Source organism: Schistocerca serialis, chromosome 2 (genome assembly GCF_023864345.2).
Source record: "Schistocerca serialis cubense isolate TAMUIC-IGC-003099 chromosome 2, iqSchSeri2.2, whole genome shotgun sequence".
Taxonomy (NCBI): Eukaryota; Metazoa; Arthropoda; class Insecta; order Orthoptera; family Acrididae; genus Schistocerca; species Schistocerca serialis.
Window position 1 is genome coordinate 1,090,202,525 of NC_064639.1, and position 15,776 is coordinate 1,090,218,300.

Below are 15,776 nucleotides of genomic sequence, written 5' to 3' on the forward strand. Positions count from 1 at the left end.
ATGTTCAGCCAACTCAAGTGGCAGACTCTGCAAGACAGGCGCTCTGCATCGCGGTGTAGCTTGCTGTCCAGGTTTCGAGAGGGCGCGTTTCTGGATGAGGTATCGAATACATTGCTTCCCCCTACCTATACCTCCCGAGGAGATCACTAAAGTAAAATTAGAGACATTCGAGTGTGCACGGAGGCTTTCCGGCAGTCGTTCTTCCCACGAACCATACGCGACTGGGACAGGAAAGGGAGGTAATGACAGTGGCACGTAAAGTGCCCTCCGCCACACACTGTTGGGTGGCTTGCGGAGTACAAATGTAGATGTAGATGTACCGGGTGATCAAAAAGTTAGTATAAATTTGAAAACTGAATAAATCACGGAATAATGTAGATAGAGAGGTACAAATTGACACACATGCTTTGAATGACATGGGGTTTTATTAGAACCAAAAAAATACAAACGTTCACAAAATGTCCGACAGATGGCGCTTCATCTGATCAGAATAGCAATAATTACTATAAAAAAGTAAGACAAAGCAACGATGATGTTCTTTACAGGAAATGCTCAATATGTTCACCATAATTCCTCAACAATAGCTGAAGTCGAGGAATAATGTTGTGAACAGCACTGTAAAGCATGTCCGGAGTTATGGTAAGGCATTGGCGTCAGATGTTGTCTTCCAGCATCCCTAGAAATGTCGGTCGATCACGATACACTTCCGACTTCAGGTAACCCCAAAGCTAATAATCGCACGGACTGAGGTCTGGGAACCTGGGAGGCCAAGCATGACGAAAGTGGCGGCTGAGCACACGATCATCACCAAACGACGCGAGCAAGAGATCTTTCACGCGTCTAGCACTACTTTGCCGTTTTTTTTTTTTTTTTGTTCTAATAAAACCCCATGTCATTCCAAGCATGTGTGTCAATTTTTACCTCTCTATCTACATTATTCCGTGGTTTATTAAGTTTTGAAATTTATACTGACTTTTTGATCACTCGGTACATCCTTCAAGGTAAAGACTTGTTACTCACTTCCTCCACAGTAACTGAAAGTAGCAAATCTTTGACCACCACCTTCATATCCCTGCTGGTGACATGCTGGTACGTGTTAAGTGGTAACTGTCGATTCTTGCAAAAGTGAACACCTTCTGGTAATCCTTGAGGATGTCAAAACGGAATTTTACACCATCTCCCGTATACGCAGCTCGTAAAGCACGAGAAATCTATTTCTCAAGGTCGCAGCATAGCTTAACATGGCTGGTACAGTTGTAAATCACTATGGGTGGTATCTTCGGCGCATTTGGGACCTACAGAGGTGGGGGTGGCAGGTCGGTGGTTGTAGTCTCCTGCACCGACGCTCCAGCTGGGGTGTCATACCTGTCTGTAGTGACAAGGTTGGGTTTCGCAGCTCGTTCCAATGCCTGAGCAGCACTGTGGCTGTGAATTGGTTGAAACCCCTCGGTAGTCACAGTGTCTGCAGCATTCCATAGAGTCCCATCTGGACTGATTGTCCTGTGAGGACATGTTGCTGTCGCTCCGTGGTTAGAGTGAGTGGACGATATTTCCTCAGAATCATCGTCTGTATCCTCCTGAAGCAGCTGTTTGATACGACGTATTTCTTCCGAAGCTTCTTTGCGATGACGTCGGTGTTCTTCGTACTTCTCCTCCCGATATTCAGCCTTTGTGTCTGGTACAGACGTGGCCTTTAGGCTTTCTTTCGCGGTGTCATGCTGTAGTTGCGGTACATTGTCACCCAGTGAAGTGTCCGACGCGTGAGCCATGTCGTCATCAGATGGGGAACCGACAGCAGCCTGCAGTCGCCTTCACACGCTCGCCGACGCGTCCGTGAAAAACACAACCGCGTAGATACATTACGTCCGCGAGCACCCGAATAACACGATAACTGACTAACGAGGACACGCGTCGGTAAGAACGCTTCGATATGATCGAACAACGCTTGGAGACTGCTAGTTCACGATGTCGGCTCTATAGCAAAAATTGGCGCGGAAACGCATGCGCATTGGCGGCCGTCACAGGAGCGTCCTCTATCGAAATCCACGCCCTCTCCAAATACAGTTCCATCTGTGGCGCGCAGGCGCATGGTAAAGGTGAAACTACATGTCCGCCCTCTGTCGGAATGCGCTAAAAACAAAAGTCTGATGTCGCCAGATGTGTCATTATGAATAAAAAGCTTTCTCTCAGAAGAAATTAGAGAGATCAGCCTTGTCCAGTTGAAAGCCGTCGTCATGACTTATAAACTTTTATGTTAGACCTATTTCCACAGATTCTTTAATTACTGTATCCCAAACATATCTCGCCGGGGCCAAATTTTTGTGGCAGAATAATTCATAGAGCGTCCTGTGGTAATAAAATGCTCAGCGAACTGACAGCCCACCCCTTGCCCACATGGTGCGAAGGCATGAAATAACAATAAAGAAAAAAAATACAATGCTCAGCTATGGCCGTCCCACTGGGCTGCGAAAGGCGAGCGTAGCGCTCTCGCTCACCACACCCTTCATGCACTGCGCGCATCACATTACCTTTTGCCATACCGGCAACAAACTTCGCAAATCCCGGCGTTCAGCAGACCCAGATCGTCCTTTACCGAACCGAGAAGGGCACCAACCTTCGCTGAACAGCTCCTTGTCCTCTTGATGTTGTGGGTGGTCACGTTTCTTCCTCCTTAGCGCGGCAATTTTCTGATGTAGAGAGTAACCGTTATTGTTGAACACCGACTGTGGATGTTCTAGCTCCTTTGTAAGGCAGTCTCCATCAGAAAGAAGAGGGGCGCGGTGCACCAACCGTCAAAGGATGCCAGTAGTTTGTGGAGGGTGATGGCAGCTCGTCACTTGCAGATAAAAGTCAGTATGTGTGGGCTTACGGTAGATAGAATGCCCTAATGACCCATTCACTCTCCTAGTAACCAAGACGTGAAAAAAAAAAAAAAAAAAAAAAAAAAAAAAAAAAAAAAAACGATAAGTAACCATCCTTCCCTATTCCACTGTACCGTATATTTTAGTGGATTGAGTTCAGGTGTTGGAAGAAGCGTGAAAAGCCTTCTTCATCAGGGGGCCACATTACAAAAGTGTCATTCACATATCAGCAAAAGACTCTCGGTTTAAGTTCTGCCGAATCAAGTGTCCTTTCCTCAAAGTCTTCCATAAAAAGTTTGCTACCAGAGGGGAGAGAGGACTGCTCATGGCAACACACACTGTCTGCTCAAAATATTCGTTGTTAAATAAAAAGTAAGTTGAGGAAAGGACATGAAAAAGTGCTGTTATATCGGCCGTGAACTTACTGCTGATGAGTGACAAAGAGTGCATAAGAGGAACCTTAGTAAAAAGTGAGATAACATCAAAGCTCACTAGTAAATCAGTTTCACTGAGTTGAAGTGAACGTCAGTCTTTTGATAAAGTCATCAGAGTTGCGAACACGAAGCGCACACTTCCCCAGAAAAGGTCTCAGTAGAGTGGCGAGATGTATCGTCAAATCGTAGGTGGGGGCGTCGATATGACTGGCGATCGGCCGTAACGCAACTTCTTCTTTATGAATCTTCTGAAGACGATATAACCTGGCTGACACAGAACTATGAGATCTTAATCTCTTGGCCACTTCTTGCGGAACAGAAGAAGAATTCAGCAGTGCTGATGTTTTCCTTTCCAATTTCCCTGTGGGGTCTTTGTCAATCTTACGATACATTGGTTCACTCAGCAAGTTATAAATCTTCTGTTCATAAACCTCACGTGGCAACAACGTGGTGACGTTTCCCTTATCCGCTGGTAAAGACCACCGTGTGAGGATCTTCTCGTAGCTTTCGTAGTGCGGCCCTTCCCATGGCAGGAAATGGCTGGACGGGTCGAGCCGAAATATTGTGGCAAGAAGTCAACATGATCCAGCTGCAGTCCCGAATCCTCATAGAATATTCATTACACCGGGAAAACTTCAGGAACCAGATGTTCAAAATTCTCTGGGAAATAGGTGTAAGGTATAGCTTATAGATGGATAATATAGATAATATAGAGTATAAGATGGATAATATAGCATATGTACTAGAATCACGAAGTAAAAATGAGAATGGAAGATCAAGAACTAAATGTTCGGATTAAAAAGGTTATAAGACAGAGATTGAATCTCTCGCCCCTACTATTAGAAAATGGCTCTGAGCACTATGGGACTCAACTGCTGAGGTCATTAGTCCCCGAGAACTTAGAACTAGTTAAACCTAACTAACCTAAGGACATCACAAACATCCATGCCCGAGGCAGGATTCGAACCTGCGACCGTAGCGGTCTTGCGGTTCCAGACTGCAGCGCCTTTAACCGCACGGCCACTTCGGCCGGCCCTACTATTAGATCTATACATCCAAGAAGCAGTGAGGAAATAAAAATTACGTTCTGGACTGAGATTACAATTCAGAGTGGAGGGGTATCAACATCAACATTGCTATCCTCAGTGAAAGGGAGGAAGAACTGTAGGATCCTTTCAATAAAATGAAAGCACACAGTCTGGGCTGAGAGTGAACTGAAGAAAGATGAAAGTTTTGTGGGGTGCTAGGAATGAGATTAGCGATAAATTTAATGTAAAAAAATGGAAAGATTCCTGGAACATAGGAAGGAAAGCAACACAAGACGGACGAAGAAGGAGGACATAAAAAGCAGACTAGACACAGGCCAAGAAGCCATTCTTAGCGATAAGATGTCTACTAGTAACAAACATAAGGCCTTAATTTGAGAAATAAATTTCTGAGAATGTACGTTTGGAGCACAGTATTGTATTGTAAGTGAAACATGGGCTGTGAGAAAACCGGAATAGAAGAGAACCGAAGCGTTTGAGACTTGGTGTTACAGAAGAATGTTGAAAATTAGATGGGCTGGTAAGGTGAGGTACGAGGAGGCTTTACACACAATCGCCTAGGACAGGAACATGACAAGAAGAAGCGACAGGATGACAGGACGTTTGTTAAGGCATTAGGGAATAACTTCCATAGTACTAGAGGGTGCTGTAGAGGGTAAAAACTGTGGAGGAAGAGAGAATGTAATACATCTAACAAATAATTGAGGACGTTTGGTGTTAAGTGCTATTCTGAGATGAAGAGGTTGGCGCAGGAGAGGAATTCGTGGTGGGTCGCACCAAACCAATAAGAAGACTAATACGAAGAAAAAAATCTAATTCCTTCTGCTTGCATACACAGCAAGTGCAGTCCTAACCTATGCAATCACCAGCGGCTATTAAATTCCGCTGCTGCACTGCACCTAGCTGCGACTCGCTTTTTAAACATTAGAACGCTACAGTACTGTTTACAACGGCCACTAGCTCAAATTGAGTCTGGCGACCGTGGCGCTTTGGCGTCGTGAAAATACATTACAAAACCAGATGACGTTACTCTTAACATTTGCAAAATACTCAAACAGACAAATGAAAAGCGCTACCTACCTAACACAGGCAGATGCACGTCTCTTCGAAGAAGAAGTAAGTCATGAAGTAATCAAAAACCAGGCACTTAACACAAACTAAGAAATGTCACTGGCGTTGCTGCTTGTTACTGCTCAAGCCGACGACTACACAACTGCACCGCGAAGTCAGCATGAAAATGATCGCAAAATACGCGAACATTTAGGGGAAAAACTATTCAATACAGATAGGCAGTTGCTGTTCACCTTTTCACAGAAGAACGAAAAAAAAAAAATGACTACACTAAACGTTGTATACAAACTAGGCAAACAGAGGCAGATCGCTGTTCTGCTGGACTACCGGCGCAAGCTCCGAACTACACAAACATTTTAATAAATTGTTGGTTGACAAACGTTGCAGTTGCTGTGACGCAAGTTTCGATAAATTAGATTTTGGCATCAGTACTTCAGGATGAAATGGATTTTGGATTCTTCACCTTACTTTGTGCTTCCCCCGCACGGGGAGAAAATAAGTTTAGTAATAGTTCTTTTGTTACAAAAAAGGGTATACTACACTACTGGCTATTAAAATTGCTACACCACGAAGATGACGTCCTACAGAAGCGAAATTTAACCGACAGGAAGAAGATGCTGTGACATGCAAATGATTAGCTTTTCAGAGCATTCACACAACGTTGGCACCGGTGGTGACACCTACAACTTGCTGACAGAGGAAAGTTTCCAACCGATTTCTCGTACACAAACAGCAGTTGACCGGCGTTGCCTGCTGAAACGTTATTGTGATGCCTCGTGTAAGGAGGAGAAATGCGTACCATCACGTTTCCGACTTTGATAAAGGTCGGATTGTAGACTATCGCAATTGCGGTTTATCGTATCGCCACACTGCTGCTCGCGTTGGTCGAGATCCATTGACTGTTAGCAGAATATGGAATCGGTGGGTTCTGTAGGGCAATACGGAACGCCGTGCTGGATCCCAACGGCCTCGTATCACTAGCAGTCGAGATGACAGGCATCTTATCCGCATGGAAATAACGGATCGTGCAGCCACGTCTCAATCCCTGAATCATCAGATGGGAACGTTTGCAAGACAACAACCACATGCACGAACAGTTCGACGACGTCTGCAGCAGCATGGACTATCAGCTCGGAGACCATGGCTGCGGTTACCCTTGACGCTGCATCACAGACAGGAGCGCCTGCGGTGGTGTACTCGACGACGAACCTGGGTGCACGAATGCCAAAACGTCATTTTTCCGGATGAATCCAGGTTCTGTTTACAGCATCATGATGGTCGCATCCGTGTTTGGCGACATCGAGGTGAACGCACATTGGAAGCGTGTATTCGTCATCGCCATACTGGCGTATCACTCGGCGGGATGGTATGGGGTGCCATTGGTTACACGTCTCGGTCACCTCTTGTTCGCATTGACGGCACTTTGAACATTGGACGTTACATTTCAGATGTGTTACGACCCGTGGCTCTACCCTTCATTCAATCCCTGCGAAACCCTAAATTTCAGCAGGATAATGCACGACCGCATGTTGCAGGTCCTGTACGGGCCTTTCCGGATACAGAAAATGTTCGACTGCTGCCCTGGCCAGCATATTCTCCGGATATCTCACCAATTGAAAACGCCTGTCAATGGTGGCCGAGCAACTGACTCGTTACAATATGCCAGTCACTACTCTTCATGAACTGTGGTATCGTGCTGAAGCTGCATGGGCTGCTGTACCTGTACACACCATCCAAGCTCTGTTTGACTCAATGCCCAGGCGTATCAAGGCCGTCATTACAGCCAGAGGTGGTTCTTCTGGGTACTGATTTCCCTGGATCTATGCACACAAATTGCGTGAAAATGTCATCACATGTCAGTTCTAGTATGGTATATTTGTCCAATGAATACCCGTTTATCATCTGCATTTCTTCTTGGTGTAGCAATTTTAATGGCCAGTAGTGTATATAAACTGCAAATAGAACCTAAGGGCTCAAGTTTCATGAAAAGTAGACTTTACGGATTCGGCAACCCTATGCATTTATGTTTAACTACTATTTCTTTACTATGCAATTGTTATTACACTAGAATTTATTATATCTGTAGAGGCTTGGCACACTATACAATGACATGATCACTGTGGGAGTTACCAATGCAGGAGCTAAAGATCGCACAAGATGGACCGTAATGTACCGAAATGCAGAACCTGCTTTAAGTGCTAAGGCACTTAGAACACAAATTAACTAAATTTATCATATTCAGATTAGATTGGAGGTGATGATTTAGCTTCATTCAAAATATGACTAGCATGTACTCATGTAAGCCCCCTTTTTGTGAGGGTCCCAGAATTTTTGCTACATCCGACGCCCCGACCTACCTAAATCCGACCGTGGATGCAAATCATCCAACCTTCCTTCGTACGCATGCACACACTCTAACCATGAGCTGCTTCGCTAGTGATATTAATGGCGTATGTAAATGTCACTGGAAGTGGTTTATAGGCTCTGAGCACTATGGGACTTAACATCTACGGTCATCAGTCCCCTAGAACTACTTATTCCTAAGGACATCACACAACACCCAGTCATCACGAGGCAGGGAAAATCCCTGACCCCGCCAGGAATCGAACCCGGGAACCCGGGCGCGGGAAATGAGAACGCTACCGCACGACCACGAGCTGCGGACAAGTGGTTTATAGCTGAACGAATGCATGGACAACGGATCTCAGTCTGTCATAGACAAGGCGTTGATTTCAATAAATTTTTATTTTTGCTACGCGTTTCGTACTACCGTAAGTCGCGTCAGCTTTAATTACCAAACACTTTTGTTCAGATAACTTTTGCAAGTATTAGTGTTGTGTGCACTTCATGCAAATAGTTAAACACTTATACCGTATCGTTACAGAATTCTTTATTTTGGACGATTAACAACCATTGGAATTTTCTCTGAAGATGGAAAACGTTTATAGTGAGCCTGACCCTATATTTTCAACTCGAACGGAGTGGTACGTCTCTTGATGGTGATCCACATGACAGACGTACCAAAATGGCAACTGGAGATGAGAACTCAGAGACAGATCAGAATATGGTAAGAGACAATCGGCATTTAAAGGGGTATAATACAGCACAACGCTGGCTGAAGGTACAACGCCGGATAGAATACGCTATATTTTACTTGAGGGATTGACTACAAGATAGTTTTCAGCAAAATGAATGCCACATTTTTTGGATGGTTACCACAAGGAAATGTACAAATGAATTTACCAAATATATTCGCAGAGACTCTAAATTATTTTGTGTAACGATTTGTTACTGTGGATGAGATGATGTTCACCACTTCAGAAACGAAACATCAATCAAAGAAATGGGTCGAAGCTAGTGAATAAGAACCAAAAAATGGCGAACTCGACTTCATTCCCTGGGAATGCGCTATGGCCATTGTGCTTCAGGAAATAAACGTGATTCATTTAATTAATTACTGCGCAAAAAAGACAAAATAGTATTCGGAGAATAGGCTACTGTGCAAGTCACTTTACACGTCTAGATGAACCTATAGGACTGGAGTGCAAAAACGAAATTTGAATCAAAATCTTTCATAAAGAAAATTGCAGGTGTCTACAAAGGTGTTGCGTCAGTCGGAAAACGAAACACGCACGAATTGTTGGGACAAACAATGCGTTCGTAACAATGGACATCCTTTGACTTTTATTTACAATATGCAAATACATCTGTAGGTATCGTTGACAAATGTTTTGAGTCAAATGGATATTGAGGCCATAGATGGGAATTTCACAGAAATTCAAAGAGTCACTTTTAGAGTCGATTCTGCTAATTGGTAAACGTAGGAAAAAAGCTCTTCGACATAAAAAATAATTTGACAGAGTACTGAAAGGCCTAGTCGAAACAAACGCACCTATATTAGACGATAGTCCCTCAGAATTATTGACGACTTTGGGAAATACAGTCATGCTGAAACCTTTCCACTTAATATGTAAGGTACATGGCTAGGCGAAACCCTCTCAAACTTCAGGAAGATTATAATCAGTTCCAGTTCTAAAGGCAGATACCGACAGGTGTGAGTACTTCCGAACCATCAGTTTAACAAGTAAAGACTCCAAAATAGTAACACGAATTATTTACGGATGAATGGAAATGGTGGAAGTTGAGCTTGGGGTGTGGTTCCAGAGATATACAGGAACACACGAGGCTATATTGACCCTACGACTTTTCTTCGACAATAGGCTATGGAAACGCAAATGTATGTTTGCAACTACTGAAGAGTTAGAAAAAGCTTCAGAAAACTTTTACTGGAATACATTTTAAAATTCTAAAAATAGCGCCGATGGAGAGAAAGGCTATCTACGGCTTGTACAGAAACCAGACAGCAGTTACAGAATTGAAGGACATGAAAGGGAAGTGAAAGTTGAGAAGGGAGAATGAGACAGGGTTGAAGAGTTGAAGGACTTGAAAGGGAAGCTGTAGCTGATTGTGAGAAGGGAGTGTGAGTCAGGCTTATAGGCTATCCGCCAAGATAGGCGAGCAATTTGGGAAACTAAAGAGAAACTTGAAATGGCACTGACGTTCAGGGAGAATTAAATAATAACTTTGACGTTAAAAAACTATGAAGTGAATATATGACTTCGTAATTGTAGACTGTTGTAGTTTAGTTGAAAGTAGCTGATAGTGCCTTGGAAAGAGGTTATAAGATGAACAACAATAAAAGCAAAGTACATGTAATGGAGTGTAATTAAATTAAGTCAGGCGGTATTGAGGGGCTAATATTTGGATATGAGACACTAAAAGTGTTATATAGAAAGCTTTTGGGGAACAACTGCTGATAGGTGCAATAGAGAGGATACAAAACGCAGACTGCCAGTAGTATGAAAATCATTTCTGAGAAAGAGAAAATCGCTGACAGAATACAAATTTACAAGCTGGGAAATCTTTTTCGAAATTACATGGAGTTAAACATTACATGGTCTCCAACATCAATGCCTCTTACAGTCCAGCCCTCAGGGGACTGTACAAGAGAAACCATCTGTAAATGTGAACTTACAGAAATATAAAACGAAACAAAAAATAATAAAGTCCCAGAACAAGATTAAATCGATCTAGAGCTATTTAAATACGAAAGCAAGTCATTTATAGGCAGAGTCCTAAACTTCTGAAAAGTGATCTGGTCAGCAGATAATATACCCGAGAGCTGGATTAAATGAATTGTGATTCCTATCTTCAAAAAAGGAGACTGAAAAATCGTGATAACTGCCGAGGAATAAGGTTACTGAGCTAGACTACACCATCAAAAATAAATCGTGCAGTCACGATGAACCTATAATGGGTGTGGAACAAAACGGCCTTTGCAAAGGAAAATCGTGCTGTGATGGCTATTTTTGATTGAAACTACTAACAGAAAAATGCAGAGAATTTAATCTAGAAACACAAATTGCCTTGGTTGGCTTCAAAAAAAGCTTCTGATAAAGTCAACAGAAATAAATTAATACAGATTCTGGCAGGTGACCATATTCTCCAGCAACTTATCGAAAATACGTACAGACATTACTGAACAAATTTAAACTGTGTCAAGAAAGATGGCAAATTGTCAGAGTACGGCACAACCATACTAAGGTAGGGCATGGATGCATATTTTCTTCACTACTGTTTATTATTTATATGAATAAAATCATCCAAGAGTGGAGACAAATGCAGCACGGCTTCACGAATGAAAAGAAACACTTTGATTTTTGCAGCCTAATCAGCTCTTGTAGCATCTTCAGAGGATGACTTGCTGCGACCTACACACAGTTTTCGGATTGTGTCTGTGAAATACAGCATGGACATCAACACCGGAAAAACAAATTATGGCATTTTGTGAAAAATACCCAACACAAAGTACGAAATGTTGGAAAAAGAAAACTCTAGAAAGAGTGAACATGTTCACATGCTTAGGCTACAAATTATCCTTTCTGGAAGACAGGGACCTGGCCGAAAAAGCCACCAGTTATACAAAAGCAATGGGAGTCATTACTAACGTATTAAAAACCTTCCCTAGTTCAAAAGCACTCCAGAATACGCCTTTGTAAAACGTTAGCAAGCCCTGCGCTGTGCTGTGGTAGCGAAACGTGGACAATGAAGGAAAAAGACGCGAAAAGGTTAACAGCCTGTGAAATCAAATTCTTGAGACGTTCAGCTGGTTACACCAAATGGGATCACAAAAGGAATGTACATGTGTTAAAAGGAATTTCATATGAAACCCATCACACGTTATACACTGAACTATCAAAATGACTGGAGAGAGATTTACTATATAGTTTTATATCCATGCGTCGTCTTTTTTCTATATCAACTGCTGATTTAAAGTGTAATTTATTGTATGTACAGCATCTCCCCCTCTTTCACGCTTCGCCTTTCGGCGCACTAGCCTCATTTTCTCTAGCGCCATCTCGCTGTGTTTTCGGATACCACGGCCAGTGTAGTTTTCCTCAGGGCTGCTCGCATAGGGCTCTAGCTAGTTCAATGTTCCTTATGGCCACGCCCACACCGTCTCCAGATGATATTACGGTGCGATTTTATTGGTGCTTATATACATTTTCACTCGCTTTGAAGAGCTTATTTTATTCTCCCTGCACCAAACACTCGCTGTATTATGTTTTAGGGATACACCCTTTGGCAAACGCTTGTAGGTAGTTTTAATCTACCAATGACGCGAAGGACGGAGAAAGGCTTCAAGAAGGCGTAATATAACGTTGTAAACGCAATGTGCAGAGCTATACTACTCCATGTAGCAGTATTTGTTACGCCAGTGTAAAAAGAAAAACTGTAAAATACTTCCTTCCTAATCCCTGTTTTCAAACCGCCGTCTCCACATCTTACTCGATACAACCAGTACGTATGGGACCTTCTTTTCCGACGTTTTGGTCAAATACAGAGCTTCTTTCCCGAAATCGAAATATTTATAACTTTTCGGAAACGAAAGCAATACCTACGATTATGTCAGTATGTAATTAGTTCTGCCAAGTATAAATATAGGTCCCTCTGTCTGTAGGGTAGCTTCCTTCACGCTTACTGATTGCGATAGAAACAGTCGATCGGCATGGGAGCAACAAGAAAGGAACGATGTAAAGAGAATGCGAATGTACGCTAATCATTTCTTTTTTATCGCTGCATTTGTCCCTACTTTAATTACAACTGCATGCCCAAAAGACAGTAAGGAAAGAAGAAATGGGAATGTGAACGTTTGAAAAGAAGAACGACATACTCCATATTAATTTACTCTCTAAAATCCGATATCCCTTGCGGCGAAACGATAGTTAATAATGTGTAGTGGGACAATGTTCGAAACATGACTGAAAATACGTTCACTAAATAGAGATAAGAACATCTATGATTGACATGTCATCTAAAGTCGACGTACAATTGTAAAATGTTAGAAATAAGGCTCAAAAAAATGGTTCAAATGGCTCTGAGCACTATGGGACTCAACTGCTGTGGTCATAAGTCCCCTAGAACTTAGAACTACTTAAACCTAACTAACCTAAGGACATCACACACATCCATGCCCGAGGCAGGATTCGAACCTGCGACCGTAGCGGTCGTGCGGTTCCAGACTGTAGCGCCTTTAACCGCTCGGCCACTCCGGCCGGCCTAGAAATAAGGAAACGAAGTAATACAGAATGCTATGCTTGTAACGTACGTTGCTGTTCTACATTGTTTAGCTCTGGTAATTACAGGGTCACAGAGAAAGCATCCTAGATTTCGGAAGGAAAAGCCGTAATTGTAGTGATCTGCACTAACTTAAGGAAAAGCACAACTTAAGGAAAAATAATGTAATGTGTGTTTCAGCTCACAAGCGACATTGAAGCAAATAGTTCCTGTGACTTAGTATGGGCAGAGGTTATATTCGACAACCGGAATAAATTAATAACTGGCTCCTTTTACCGACCCCCGGCCTCAGATGAAACAGTTGTTGAACAGTTCAAAGAAAACTTGAGTCTCATCACAAATAAGTTCGCTACTCATACAATTATAGTTGGCAGTGACTTCAATCTGCCTTCCGTATGTTGACAAAAATACATTTTCAGACCCTATTGTAGATAGAAATCAACTTGCCTAATTGTTCTAAATGCTTTTTTTAAATTATTTTGAACAATTAGTTCACGAAGCCATTCAAATTGCAAATGGTTACGAAAACACATTTGACCTCGTAGCCACAAATAATCCTCACCATCACGACGGATACAGGGATTAGTGAACACATAGTCGAGCGAGGCTCAATTCCGTAACAAAGAAATTCACCAAAACTAAACGCGAAATACATATAAAAGCAGCTAAAAATTCGGTTGACGTCTTTCTAAGAGACAGTCTCCAATCCTTCCAAACTATGTAAGTGAAGACCATATGTGGTTTAAATTCAAAGAAATAGTATTAGTGAGGCTCGAAATTTGGTGCGGATTTCAATGCGAGATGCATTTAATAGTTTCCACAACGAAAGTCTCTTTAAAAATGTGGCAGTAAATCCAAAGAGATTCTGCTCCTATGTTAAGCAAACCAGCCGAAAGGCTCAGTAAGTACCTTAACTGCGCGACAGCGATGAGGTGGAGGGGGAGACAAGGGACCCAACCCTTCCGAGCAGGTAAAATTGTGGCAAATGTCCGGCGTGGCAAATGTCCGCACACCACTTAGATCACCTGAGAATTTTGCCGTCATATAAAAACTGGAAAGAAGAATGAGACATTACACGAAACGTGGACGATAAGCAGTGTAGACAAAAAAAGGGTAGAAACTTTGGAAACGTGATTCTACAGAACACTGCTGAAGATCAGATAACTAGATCGATAAATTAGTTAAGGTTACTGGATCGAAACTGGGGAGAAAGGAATTCGCGGCACTATTTGACTAAAAGAAAATATCGATTGATAAGATATATCCTGAATGATCAAAGGAATGATCACTTTGTGGACGGAACTGCGGAGGGTAAAAACTGTAGAGGGAGAGCGAGGCTTGACTACCGCACGCAGGTTCAAGTTGATGCAGGTGGCAGCTAAGAGATGAAGAGGCCTGCACAGGAAAGACTAGCACGGAACGCTGCACCAAACCGGTCTTGTGACGGAAGACGGCACGATAACTTCGACAAATAAACTCCGTTCACCTGAAGGCTTGGAAACACTCGATCTTGCCCTCGTAATAACACGTTAATCATTTGTCCGGCAAGCTGCTCGTGTCTTCCAACGATCCACCTCGCAGCGAAAGCTGCTCAATGTCTGCTAATGATCCCCGCGTGCTACGTGGCTGTACGTGAAAATTTCGAACGGTAAATATGACGATCACTGGCCCTACTGACGTCATTGTTGGCACGTTGTGACGCACTGAGCTGCTGGCGCTGCGCCGATTCGCGGTACTTACTACGGTGAAGGAGACAGTGTGAAGTCAGAGGAGCGCAGGCTCACGAGGCGGTCTCGACGGCGGCCAGCGCGCGACTGACGCGCGGCCCTCGCCCGCCTGCCTTGGTATTTACGTGGGGGGAGCCCCGCTGTTCCTTTTGCGGCGGAGGAAGCCGTGACATCACCTGCCGGCCGCGAATTGTGTTGACTCTCAAGGCCGGCGATGATGAGCGGCTGGAGGGCAGCTGCGCCGCCGCGTCCCAACACTGGCTGCAACTCTGCAGCACTCGGCGGAGCTCCACCAACGGTGTCCTCTAGCAGGACTGCGAACTGTATCATCATCATCATCATCATCATCATCATGTGTTCTGCCAAAAGGCAGGTTGTCACATGGTAGTTCTCCAGGCTGTCCGGTCTTCTGCCATCCTCTTCAGGTCTGCATAATTTCCTCTTCCCTTTATCCTCTTGTATTTCCTTCCTCTCAGTCTTGTCCCACAAACCATTCCTTCCAAAGCATCTGCTAGCAAATACTCCATCCTCAATGAATGTCCCAACCAGTTCTTTTTCCTTTCTCTTACAACCTTCAGCAGACATCTTCTCTCACCAACCCTTTCCAATACTCTTTCATTACTCACTCTTTCCATCCAGCTTATTCTCTCCATTCTCCTCCACGTCCACATCTCAAATGCTTCTAACCTTTTTTCATCCTCTCGTCTCAGCGTCCATGTTTCTGCCCCATATAGTGCCACACTCCAGACAAAACACTTGCCAAGCCTTTTCCTTTATCTAATTTGCCACATAAGAGTCTCCTCTTTCTGTAGAATGCCTCCTTCGCTATGGCAATTCGAGTTTTCACCTCCTGGTGACATCTCAAGTCTTCAGTTATTGTGCTTCCAGGATATTTAAATGCACTTACTTGGCTAATGGTAGATTGTCCTATTATAATATTGGACAGTCTGCGTCTTGTACTGATGGCCATATTATAGGGGGCGCATTAAAAGTACCCCC

At 43.3% G+C, this 15,776-nt stretch overlaps 1 protein-coding gene across 2 annotated transcripts in view; it reads right to left on the reverse strand.

The window, feature by feature from the left end:
* LOC126458541 (leukocyte elastase inhibitor-like) overlaps positions 1 to 14,928 on the reverse strand; it is a 221,524-nt gene extending 206,596 nt beyond the window's left edge. For both annotated transcript variants that reach the window (XM_050095658.1, XM_050095657.1), the window contains exon 1: positions 14,791 to 14,928. The gene's annotated coding sequence lies outside the window, so the exon portion shown is untranslated. The remainder of the gene's footprint in view (positions 1 to 14,790) is intronic.
* Positions 14,929 to 15,776: the final 848 nt, after the last annotated feature.